Raw genomic sequence first — 13,173 nt, 5'->3', positions numbered from 1 at the left:
AAGGAATATAAAAAGGCAAGTAATTGAAACAAAATTTAAGAATTGAAGGAAGATGCAATGGAGATTTTGCTGAAGTAGGAACTAGACTTTGGAAGCTTAAAAAAGATGGTCTCAAAGGAAGATGCAAAGGGAAAGCGAGGTAGTCTCACAAGCACAAACAACACTTGAACAATATTTCTTCGTTGGTGCTTATTGAAACTGAGGTGTTATGATGTAAGTGAAAGATGAGAGCTAGCTTCAAATGTTTACTTTCACCATGCTCATTCATAACTGCTGCTAACGCTTCAGTCTAATCTACACTGATCTTGTTACTAAATGTAAATGTTGTTCTGTAGAATAACCAGATCAGACCAAAATTACAGCAACAAAATTAAAGTTCATATAAGAAAGTCGACTGATCTGTCATTATATCGAAAGAGCAGCTGCTCAGAGAAGAAGGAAGATGTACTGCACTTTGATCATCCCTGCAAAGATTTGACAATGATTTTATGTTAAACTAATTACAATTACGACACCCATAATAAACCATTGTAGAAATTAGGTGCAATAACTACTTCAGCAAGATCACGGTGTGGAGGAGGAAGAGGAGAGGAGGAGCACGCGACAGGAGCGTGCGGCGGGAGAGGAAGAGGAGGAGCCGCGCCGGAGGAGGAGCGCACAGCAGGGGAGAGGAGGAAGAGGAGAGGAGAAGCAGAGGAGGAGCCGCGCCGGAGGAGGAGCGCACAGCAGGGGAGAGGAGGAAGAGGAGAGGAGAAGCAGAGGAGGAGCCGCGCCGGAGGAGGAGCGCACAGCAGCGAGAGTACCGCAGGTGCGACGGGAGAGGAAGAGGAGAAGCCGCGCCCGAGGAGGAGCGCAGGGGAGGAGGAAGAGGAAGAGGAGAGCACGCAGATTTTGGGGAGCACGCAGAGGAGCGCAGCGGCGGGAGAAAGTCCGCGATGGGGAAGCTCGCGATTTTGAGTTCCGGTCGCGATTTTAGGGGGAAAATACCGCATTTTCTATTTTCTACCGCCTTTTCCCATTCTCTAATTTGATGGAAAACGATCGTTTTCTATTTCCTTAGGAAACAAATTTTCATTTTCCAGAAAATGAAAATGAAAATACAAACCAAACACTTATTTCTAAAAATTAAGAAAATGAAAATGAAAATAGACCCTGGAAAATACAAACCAAACGCAGCCTTAGGTTCCCAAGTATTAGAGTGGCTTTCCCCAAACAAGATGTCTCCTTATTTCTTGATATGATAGACAATGGGATTCTTGATCTTTATCTTTCTCATTTTCAAAAAAAAAAAACAAGTAGGTCAAAAATTGAGAAGATACTTAAATTATATTCTCGTAGAGTTGATAGATGTTTTACTATTTATAAATTTTATATTTGGTATTTAGTCGTTTTGTATTTTGTTTTCTTTTGGTACCTATAGGTATGGTAGATATAATAGATGATTTCTCCTCCAGGAACAAAGGAACTGCAACCTCCGGATGAAGAAGCCTTGGATCGCCTTTCTTCTTCTCGCTGCAACTTCGCCTTGTCTCTTCCCTTGCTAGGATCCGGCCACCACCTTGGACAAGGAGGTTCGGCCACCTCAAGAGAAGAAGGAGAAGGGGCGGTGGAAGAAGAAAAAAAAGAAAGGGAAGGGGAAGGGGAAGAGGGCGGCGGCACAAAGGAAAGAAGAGGTTTCGGAAACCTAGCTTTCTCCTCCTCCTCTTGATTATCTTGTTGCCGCCCACCCCCTCCTCTTTTTATAGCCTTACGCCCAAGACCAAGCATCCTTTTCCAATTCATTAAGAAATTATTCTAAATTTGAATTAATTCCATGAATTATTTCCAAATTATAGAAACATCTTAAATCTAGGCCCTTGGATTTAACTTGCTTGGTTTCTAGCCGTTAGATCTTTTCGGAAATAATTAAAAAATTATTTCCAACCTTATCTATAGTGGCCGGCCATATAATGAATTATTTCCATGAATTAATTCTATTTAAAAGAAAATAAAACTTAAACCGAAGAGATCTCATCCATCGGATGCAACTTAATCTCATCTAACGGTTACGATATAATCTCTTTTAATATAACTTGATCTCTTCGATCCAATGGCCATGATTCATTCTCTTGGGCGTGTGGTTCAATGAACCATGCTCTGGTTCACCTCGTGAACCGGTTCTTCCTTCCAAAGAGAATTAAAACCGAACCGGATAGATCTCGTCCATCGGAGACGACTTAATCTCATCCAACGGTTCTAATCTATTCTCTTCTATTCCTCTTTATTTATTTCGATCCAATGGATGCAACTTGATCTAATCCCACGGATACAAGTTGATCTCATCCATTAACTCATCCTACGGTCAAGAACTAATCTCATCCAACGGTCGAGATTAAATCTCATCCGACGGCTGAGAACTAATCTCATCCGTTTGATTGCATCCTTTTGAAGATGTCTTTAGGCTACAGCGGGGACCTCGAGGAGGTATTGGATCTGGCCTTCTGATGGGTTTCGGATCCCGTATTCAACCCCGAATACACACCTACATCCATCAACAACGATCCATTCCACTAGAGGATCATTGTTGCACTACCAATCCAATCCCCAAATTACATTATGGGTTCCTTCTTATTATTTTATGCATTGCTCCCCGTGTTTAAGATATCGTATGTCCGTCAATTATCTGAGTTCACTGACAACTCAATAATCGACATCTAAGACCTTGAATAGTACCACTCAACCTTATTGTCAGCCGGACCAAGTCCACTTGCAAGATTTGACTTGACAATCCTTATGAGCTCTCCAAGGGGACATCATCAGCCCTACTGGGACACGGATTCCTTCTATAATTAATGGCACACCGTATAGATAGTAACATCACCCAACTTACCGGGAATAATTGATCTGACGGAAAGATCTCACCCTTTGGTAAATCAAAGCAATAATTACTACCTATAGGTGCCCATTTATTACATCGGGATTAAGAGTGCATAATTCCTAATAACAGAGGTCTTGTTCAATTTGTGAGTCAGAGTAAATCGAACAACCTCATGGTCCTACTCAATACACACAAGTGCACTAGGAATGTCGTACAAGTAATAAAAAGAATTACACTACAACCACAGGGACCGTGGAATAATACTTACTAAATCTAGCACAAAAAGGTGGAGAGAATATAGATCATGAGTTGTGTGGGGGAGATGGGAGTGTTCTAAAGTGCTTTATCCTAGAAGTCAGAGAAAGGGATCGACTGTGACACTGATTGGTGAAACGATCCTAGGACTTCGGACTCCTCAGAGAATGGATTAATTGACTTGGATCCTCTACCTTTCCTCAATAACTGTTCAATTGTAGGAATGTTAACCAATTTATCCAATTCAACCTCGTCAGGTATCCTCGAATTAAATCATTGGTGTTCTTACGTCACTCGTTATTGGTTCGAAACGGTTCTAGAAGCCCGGTTCAAGGTCTGCCCGTGTCACTCAGGCGCCCCGGAATACTAAAAGAACCCTATCCCCTGTCACTGGATATCCTTTTACAGATCTCTCCCCAATAACGAATGACCGCTAACTATCCCTCATAGGAATTTAACTACGCATTAGGAAACCCCTCGGAACTCGCCCGGTTCAAGGTCTGCCCCTGTTACAGAGCGCCCCGGTATACGGCCTAATGATTCCCCAATTCATAGTAAATCCCTACCCTCATGGATTCACACACACACAATTTATCATCAAGCACAAGCACAAATCCACAAAACAATGCACAGTTATATCATAGAAAACGGTAGATTAATCAAATCCAAATACAATCATCCATTACATCTGATTTATCCTACATCCTAGAATCTAGGGAAATCTACTCCATAGCGTGGAGATTACAACCCAAAAGAAAGAAAGAATACATCTCGTTCCCAAAGGTATACAAAGAAATGCAGGAAACTAGACTTATCTTCTTCCTCGGAGTGAAATCTCTGCGTAGATGGGATGAGGATGGTCTGGAGCAGTCGGATCGGTGATGGATCGTCGAATCTCTCTCCGAAATAGGCGTCGGCGGCTCTAGAACAACTCCGGTGGCTCTCCAAAGTCTCCCCCCTTTCCTAGGTCTCCATAGAGACCTATTTATAGTGCAGGGTTCGGAAGCAGCACGCCCCCGTGCACACGGCCGTGCCTGAGAGGCACGGCCTTGTGTTGGCTTCGGGCAAAGGAGGAAGCACGGCCGTGCCTTGGGGGCACGGCCAGTAGCTGTGAAGCTCCTGTTCTGGGGCACGACCGTGCCTATTAGGCACGGTCCAGACTTGTCACCTTGCTGTTTGATGGCACGGCCGTGCCTGAAAGGCACGGCCACACACTGTCTTCTCCTCAATTGCTGGACACGGCCGTGCTTTTCAGACACGGCCTGCTGCTTGGACTCTTCTGTTCTGGCACACGGCCGTGCCTGGAAGGCACGGCCAACAGCAGTGGCTAGCTCCATGATGAAGACACGGCCGTGCTTTTGAGGCACGGCCATGACTTGGCTGGTTTCTGTTTTGAAGCACGGGTGTGTCTTTGAGACACGGCCTCTGGCTGCTGCTGAGGGGATTTTGGCACGGCCCGTGCCTGTGAGGCACGGCCCTGGCTTGTTGATCTTCTGTTTGGGCACACGCCCGTGCCCATTGAAACACGGCCAGGAGGTCTTTAGACACGGCCGTGCCTATGAGGCACGGCCCTGTCTTGCCTTATCTTCAATGATGCTCCGTTTTGCCCGTTTTTGCTCCAATTTCCATCCTGAAACATGTAAAAGCACGAGCAGATCTCCGAACTAGGAAATGTAAGATATGTGCCTAAATGCATGAATATGGGATGCAATGTACACAAGAATTAAGCAATAAATCCAGAAAGATGTGCAAATAAAGCATAAATACAGGTATACATCCTACGCACATCACACACTATGGACTTGAAAGATGGCTTGTCATTCTCACTTTCTACAACGGAATTAACTATCAGACGAAAGTTTATTTGGATTTCACTGCAGAAGGTGCTTTGATGAATAAGAGCTTAGAAGATGTTAAAGAACTAATTGAGAGTGTGACACTCAACCATCATTAGTGAGCTAATGAAAGAGGTAGTAATTCAAAAACTCCTAGGAAGTATGGAGTAGACACTCTTACACTTTTGACTGCGCAGATGGAAGCCCTAAATAAAAGATTTGATAACATCAATGTTGGAAAGGTTAATGTGGTTTCTTCATCTTGTGATATTTGTGGGGATTTCAATCACACAAAGGAAATATGCCAAGTAGGAGCACTGTAAGCTCAGATAGCTCAAAATGAACAGTGTGATGCCATTGGTACATATAATCAGAGGAACAACCCGTACTCAAATTCTTACAATTCGGGTTGGAGGAATCATCCCAACTTTTCATACCGCAACAACCAAGTGCTTTCTTATCAAGCTGCGCAAAAGCCAAGTGAAGAGGTGTCAGACACCTAGAAAATCTTAAAAATTCTAAAATAATTACAAAGTGACATGGTTAAGGTGAATGAAAAATTAGATGACCATGACAAGAGAATGAAGATGTAGGAAACACAGATAGCTCAAATCAGTTCTTCCCTCTCTTCCAGACAAGTGGGTGCGCTCCCAAGAAAATCAGATTTCAACCCCATGGAGCATTGCAAAGCCATTGAGCTTAGGAGCAGACGGACCTTGAAAGGTAAGGAATCTCAAGTGACATCTCCTTTGGAAGGTATTACAAGCACAACAGCCGCCGAGTAACCTCCTTCCTCTACGCCAATTATTGAAGATGAATTGGAGGAAGTCGAGACCGCTATGCCCGTTGAGGTACCAATGAAGAAACCACTAGTGCGGAACATACCTTTCTCGTAAAGGCTCCTATACAAGCAAAAGGATGATGAGTTTGAGAAATTTTACAATCAAGTCAAAGATATCACGCTGGACATTCCCCTTCTCGACACCCTTGTCGAGATGCCCAAATTTGCCAAGTTCATTAAGGGGCTCGTGTTCATCAAAAATATCACTCAGGCTAAGAATATTGTGGCGCTTACAAAGGAGGTTAGTGCAATAATTCTGAATAACAAACTTCCTTCGAAACTCAAAGATCCAAGTAGCTTTACCATCCCGTGCAAGATAGGTAATATTTATATTGGTAGAGCATTTTGTGATCTAGGTGCAAGCGTCAGTATCATCCCCTACTCAACAAGTGAAAAATACAGATATACGGATCTAAAACTTACCACCATGGCAATCTAACTAACCGACCATTTATGTCGATATTCAATAGGCATAGTTGAAGATGTGCCGGTAGAAGTCGGAGGATTCACCGTCCCAATCGACTTCGTTGTGCTAGATATGAAAAAAGATCCGTCCATTCCCATCATTTTGGGGAGGTCATTCCTAGCCACTGTGGGGGCAAAGATTAATGTGAAGAACCACAAATTGTCCCTAGAAGTGGGAAGAAAAAAAGTGAAATTCAACCTCTCGCTTGACTCCAAGGCCTATATTCCAGAAAAAGAAAGATGATGCAGGCTAGATGATATCCAGCAAAAAAAGAATGTTTTGTACCAACCTCACATGCCAACGAAGGAGTCAGTGGTATACTGAAAAGACTTGCTCTTTTGTATATAAACATTTATGAAATAAAGTATCATATTTTGGTCAAATGATTGCAATAGTGTATTTTGCAATAAAGTCCTCTTAATTTACATTGTAGATAACTTGGTGTCTGTGAGACACAGAAGACCATGATTATCGGTCCCTTGTGAATTATAAACTAAGGCTCACAACCAAGATGACTTTGGACAAACCATCGGGAACGGTTGTAGTGTAATTCGGTGACTGTCTGTCTTGACTGTAGAATTACACTAGTGCACTTTGTGTGTATTGAGTAGGACCATTGAGGTTGTTCGATTTACACTGACTCACAAATTGAACAAGACCTCTGTTATTATAATTGTAAAATACCAAACTCAGTATAAAAGCCTATATGTTGGATTAAAGCCCAACCCATTTAATATTGGTTATTGGGTTAATGGTTTTAAGCTGGTTATTGGATTAATGGGTTAAGGGTTTTTTAAGCTATTGGATCCAATTCGTTAAGGAAGAATTAAAATCGGTACTGTGCACTCCTCTCTCTCGCCATCTTCTCTACTTCTGTTTCCCCAAATCGCGACGCCGCCACGGGATCTCGCCGTTGCACGCTCGTGCGTCCGCAGCTGGTGTCGACGACGCCGGAGCTGGAGCTAAGAGAACACCGATGATCTATGGCTTAAGAGATTGGGGTGGCGTGCCGTCGAGCAGGGATTTGGGAGGCGGTGAATCGGAGAATGAGGCCATCGGTAAAGGTTTTAGCTAGATTTCGAGTTTGTGATCGGTTCTTGAGCTTGGATTTATCGTTTAATCGAGTTTCCAAGCTTGGATTGTGGATCGGAGGTTAGAGAAATAGATCGATGGATCGATCTGTGGCGGATGGCGAGTTTGATGGTGGAGTTGTAAATCGAAGCTTGGATTAGGGCTTGGACTGGCTTGATTAGAGGTAAGTCCTTATTGAGTTGGTTTCCATTTGGGATTGCTTCGATTTTCTCTAGATTTTGAGTGGAGGTCCATTTTTACAGCCGGTTGCTGTGATTTGATCGACTTGCAGCCACTGTTGGTAGCTGTGATTCCGTTTGGATTGATGGTTGGATCTCAGCAGCAAGGAGAAGAGGAAGCACAGTGGGATTAGGGCTGAGCTTGAGAACTGATCAGATAATCCTTTGGGTAAGTCAACCTTCTAGGTGAATGAAGGTGTTCTGGTTGTGTGAATCTGAGCATGTTTACTGTTTGATCAGTTGATTTAAGATTTTCGGTTGTAATGTTGTTGTGAAACAGATTTAATTGGGAAGTTAAATTGTGGTTGAGGCTATTAGTGAAGAAGTGAGGCTATTAGCGGATTCTTTGCGATTACTCACAACCAATCGGAAGGCGAGTACCTTGACTTATCCTTATAGATAGGTCTTTACGATATGTGTAATTGCTAGCTATCAGTAATTCATGTTTTGGTTCATATTTATTTCACTTGATACCTTGATCTACTTTTGATATCAGACAGTGTTGCTATTTGATAGTATAGTATACTTATTCATGTTGTGGATATCAGTTAGTCATTTCTTAAGACCATATGATACCTTGCCATGCTTGTTTATCTGATACCTATTGATTTTGATACCATCGGATACTTGTTCATATGCTTTAGCTTGGTTTATCTTATTTCGTATCGGAGCTTATGATAGACGTGAGACTTTACCTCCTTCTAATTACTGGAGCATATGACATGGACCTATAGATGGATAGGTGGTGCATGGACCATACTTATGGATATGTAGTTGGATTATGATGCATGGACTAGTGTCATACATCATGCTTGCATATATTACATACTGACGTGCGGGATTCCATTGTTGTTGAGTCCGGCGTCAGTTACATGCGGGCTATCAATCAAAGGGTGTGTATAATTGCATGCCTAGCGATTATTGGCGTCCTGTTCCTATTTTAGTCGAGTCGCTCCTATTATAGCAGCACAGGTGTGAGTCCGTCGCTTGTGTATGATTTACACACACACTCCACTCATGGATTCGTGGAACCTTTAGATTGGTGCATACTTGCCCTGACAGCAGCTCCGCTAGGCCACCCAGGATAGTGGTTTCATAGCATGGTAGCATTCCAGGGATCCCTCCTCTGTCATTGTGACCAGGAGATGAGAGTTTGCTCGCCCACTTATGATTTGGGTACCAGGATAGGTGTACACCTTGAGGACATCCTGTCCACTCGGTCACGCAGGAGTAGTGACGGCAGAGTGCACAGAGGTCACAGCCCTACCCACTCGACGACTTCACCACTGTGGATGAGTACTCTGACGGGTTTTGGCTCCCACGCGACCTCACCACTAGAGGGGTGACTGATCCGACTGGCGTCAGGGGTGACCAGGACATGCATTGCACCATGTGCATATTGCACTATTGCATTTGTTTGTGATTGTTGCACTTGTTTGATGCACTTGGATGACATGCATGCACAGGATACCTATGTGTTGGTTTGAGGATTTCCTTTCACCTTGTTATTGTTTATCGGACTCTGGTATGTACAGATCTACTGTTATTCAGTTTTCTACCTTATTTACCTTTCAGTAGACTGTACAACATGTTATTACTGTTGATAGCTTTTATACACATATCTGCTAGATACCCGCTGAGTTTCATTTGGAACATAATTTCCACTTTTTCTATTGTATTATAGAAAACATATAATATATATTGTTATATTTGAATTGATTTGTTATGCCAGTAAGGAAAGGCAACAATTTGAGATACAAATTGAAGAACTTTTCACTAATTCAAAAAAAAAAAGAAAAGAATTAGTAATAGAATCTTAGTAAAAGAATATGGATGAATACTCTTTTTTTACCTATTTTATATTTTTTTTTTAGATTTGGATCGGATTTGGCGACATGGCCAAGTGGTAAGGCAGGGGACTGCAAATCCTTTATCCCCAGTTCAAATCTGGGTGTCGCCTGATTAACAAAAAACGGGGGATTTCTTATTCTACTGATTTAATTCGACGAATTTTGTCCCCGGAGCCGGAGAAGTATAAGCGCCTGTCGATAGTTTTTTTTTCTCAAAATCTGGTCCTTGGGTGTGGCTCAAACCGATACAAATAGGGATGAAGTGAGTCTTACTTAGTAATATGATTGACTCTCACTATAAAAAAAAATAGTGAGAGTCAATTCTGGGATTCAGAACGACGAAAATCAGAGGTCGAAAGTATCCAAAGGTTCCTAAAAGACAATCCATTTTTCTCCTAGGATTGAAGAAGAGATTGTACGAAAGAGTATCAAGAATTCCTAATTATTTTTCACTACCATTACTAAAATTGTGTCTACTGACTCCATCTGGAATTAGATTGGATAGGCTGATGGGAAATCCATTTAAGAGTTGTGGAAAGGATTGAAGAAACTTTGTATCCAGACTCACGAGGGTCTCTGAGTAATCAAACATTCAATCAGGATAGTCGGTCAACTCTTATTTTTATAGAGTAAAAGTAAAAGTCGAAAAAAAAAAAAGGGTAACAAACAATAGGTCTTAGTATTCCCACATGTTTCATTTCATTAGGATAGAAGTATTCCTTTGCTTACTTATACTTCAAAATTCTACCAGAAATCTTAGAATATTGTTACAAGTAGATTCATTGGATTGGTTCATTAATAGCTTTAAGTCAGAATTATTTTTTGACTCTGCGCCATTAATTCCACTATGATTATCGATCAATAATTAAATAATTCCTTCATAGAGATAGGAGACATAATTCATATGGATATTGTAAGTCTCGCTTGGGCTGCTTTAATGGTAGTCTTTACATTTTCCCTCTCACTCGTAGTATGGGGAAGGAGTGGACTTTAGGGAGGGGTACTACTAGTTTTTTAATTTAATTGTATGAATTGTTTAATTGAGCGTTTTGCAAAGCTTTTTCTTTTGTCTCTGTTTCAAAATTATACTGAAATACAGTAATGAATAAGAAAATACAATAATGAATAATAACCATTCGATCAAACAATGAATGATTACTTTACTATAGTTCTAGTTCTATTCGAAACTAAAATCTACGCATGATAGGAAAATTTTTTCAACCGGATTCTTCCTAAACATTCTATTTTAATAAACCAGTTCTTATCAGAATTATGGATATTACAATGAGCAAAAACCCGAAATGGGTTTTTTATTTTTTTCTTTATTTGTTTCCCTCTTTTTTTACTTTTACTGTTCTAAGAGAACATAAAGTCGTTCCGCTAATCTAATTAGATTATGGCAATACATACTTTCTATTGGAAGTGACTAGTTGTTGTCCAAACCAAAGAAAAGAGGTTATACACATAAGAAGATTAGATCCTTCTTTCGTTGCACGATTCACGTATCGTGTATTTTACCTTTCTTTTAGACTCCTCTCCATTCCATTTTTTATGCTTAAGACATGAGATGAGTCAAAAAAGCATAAAAAATGGAATGGAGAGGAGTCTACCCTATTAACCTATTCCCTTTTACAAATCTGAATAAATTATCATAGAATAGAACTCCGCGGATCATGTTTTCTGTTAATGGATCAAGCAATAGCTTCTTGTGGTGGGAAATCTAAAAAAAGAAAAAGATTCTTTGGTTTCGTTTTCTTTTCTCTTTTTTTATTTATTTTGAAATTTCTAATAGATTAGTATACGCCCATATTATTCTTGCTCCATTGATTCTTTTGATGGATCTCAGGATCTATCCTATATAAATAAATTCTAAAATAGGTTAAGAATTAGAACAGTTGGCCTTCGATTATTTTGGATCGATCAAAATACACACAGGTAAATGTAGCCAAAAAAAAGAATTGGGCTGCTATTTTGATGTACTATTTAGATATACATCTAATCCATGTACATACATATTGTATATTGATCTAGATATGGGCTTTTTTTTTATAGGAAAAAGTCTATATCCGTATACAATACAACTTTCTATGAAAATAATGAATATTCTACCATACTATCTAGGCTTAGATACTACTATCTCAGATACTTATTATCTCAGATACTTATTATCTCAGATACTTATGATTCCAGCCAGATCATTTCGTTTAAGACTTGAAGTTTGAATTCCTTTCTTCAATCATTGATAAGAACTAATAATTCAAGTTTCAATCAAATTAGTCATTTTGACTGACTGTTTTTACGTAGATGATAAGTAAAAAAGCAGTAGGAACTAGAATGAACAGTGCAGTAGCAATAAATGCGAGAATATTGACTTCCATAATCTCATTTTTTTTTTTACTTCGCAATAACTCGGGATCTAATCCCATAGAGATGAGAAATTGGATTCCTGTAAATTCAATGGGATGAATTGCATCCTGATGATACTGAATCGGATCAGTATTATGATTATTGGATCAGGAAATTTACATCCTTTTCCACTTTTGACACCTCCGCTGCCGACGCCGACCCGAGCCTTGTTCGCCGCCGCCACTAACACTTGCGACCCCTCTCTGCACAGCCGCCTTCTACTTCTTCGAGAACCTCACGGAAGCTGCGCCGTTTCCCTTTTTCTCCTAAAGTTTCACGAGGGCAGTCCCCTATTTTCTCCCTTCCCTGTGATCCCCGGCCGCCGCATCCCGTCTTCACCTTCCGTATCTGTGGTATTTGATCTCCTCGTACGCCGAGCAGTGGGGCAGAGCAGGTCAGAGTCACTCTGATCAGTTTTCCTTAAGGTATTTCTATGCCTCTTAGGGTGTCTGTTTATTTTCGTTGATCCTTTTGTTTAGAAAATGTAGAACTGTTGCTAGGATGATTCGAAGTTATTTCATGGGGTAATGTATCAAGCTCCCAGTTTCTGAAATCCCCAAATCCTTGATATTTGTTTTATGTGAGCTTGCTAAACCTTGTGGACGTTAAAGTTTCCATTCGCATCATACTTTTTCGAGTACGTAAAATGAGGCATGACATTATTTATGTTATAGAAGATCTTTAGGTAGTGCTCTTAGCTTTCAAATTCCTAAGTTATAGGTTCTGGTGATAATGATGATGGAATTAAAGGTTTTGTTTAAGGAATATTACCTCAGACTCATATGAAGAAGTACACAGAGTAAGCTAACTGTTGCTTTTGCTTTAAATAAATTTTGAACTGAGAAGGCTTCTCTTAAGCAACCGAAAGTGTCTCTTAGGTGAGAAAGTGAATTTCTAAAATATTGATTAGGTTGTGAGTTGAGGAATAACCACGGTTGGGTTAGGTTAACTGAATGGTTGGGTTTATGCGTTGTGGTCGAATCATTTAGGATTTTATTCGATAAGAGCATTTATATCTATATATCGTTGTATTTAGGAATATTGTTTATTTTAATTACAGGCTATTGAACCGGAGTTCTAGACGGAGGTTCACTTTACTGATATTCCCTATAATTATGCACTCTTAATCCCAGGTGAGATCTTTCCGTCAGATCAAATATTCTCGGTAAGTTGGGTGATGTTACTATTTATACGGTGTGCCATTAATTATAGAAGGAATCCGTGTCCCAGTAGGGCTGATGATGTCCCCTTGGAGAGCTCATAAGGATTGTCAAGTCAAATCTTGCAAGTGGACTTGGTCCGGCTGACAATAAGGTTGAGTGGTACTATTCAAGGTCTTAGATGTCGATTATT

General features: G+C 40.6%; 1 non-coding gene across 1 annotated transcript; it reads left to right on the top strand.

Moving 5' to 3' along the window:
* Positions 1–9,453: 9,453 nt before the first annotated feature.
* Positions 9,454–9,524, top strand: TRNAC-GCA (transfer RNA cysteine (anticodon GCA)). The gene has a single exon. It is a non-coding gene; the product is annotated as a tRNA-Cys (tRNA).
* Positions 9,525–13,173: the final 3,649 nt, after the last annotated feature.

Source organism: Curcuma longa, chromosome 14, assembly GCF_044706935.1.
Source record: "Curcuma longa cultivar G26 ecotype Majalengka, Jawa Barat chromosome 14, ITB_CL_G26_1.1, whole genome shotgun sequence".
Taxonomy (NCBI): domain Eukaryota; kingdom Viridiplantae; phylum Streptophyta; class Magnoliopsida; order Zingiberales; family Zingiberaceae; genus Curcuma; species Curcuma longa.
Note: the sequence above shows the minus strand (reverse complement) of the source record. Positions and strands in the feature narration are given on the sequence as shown.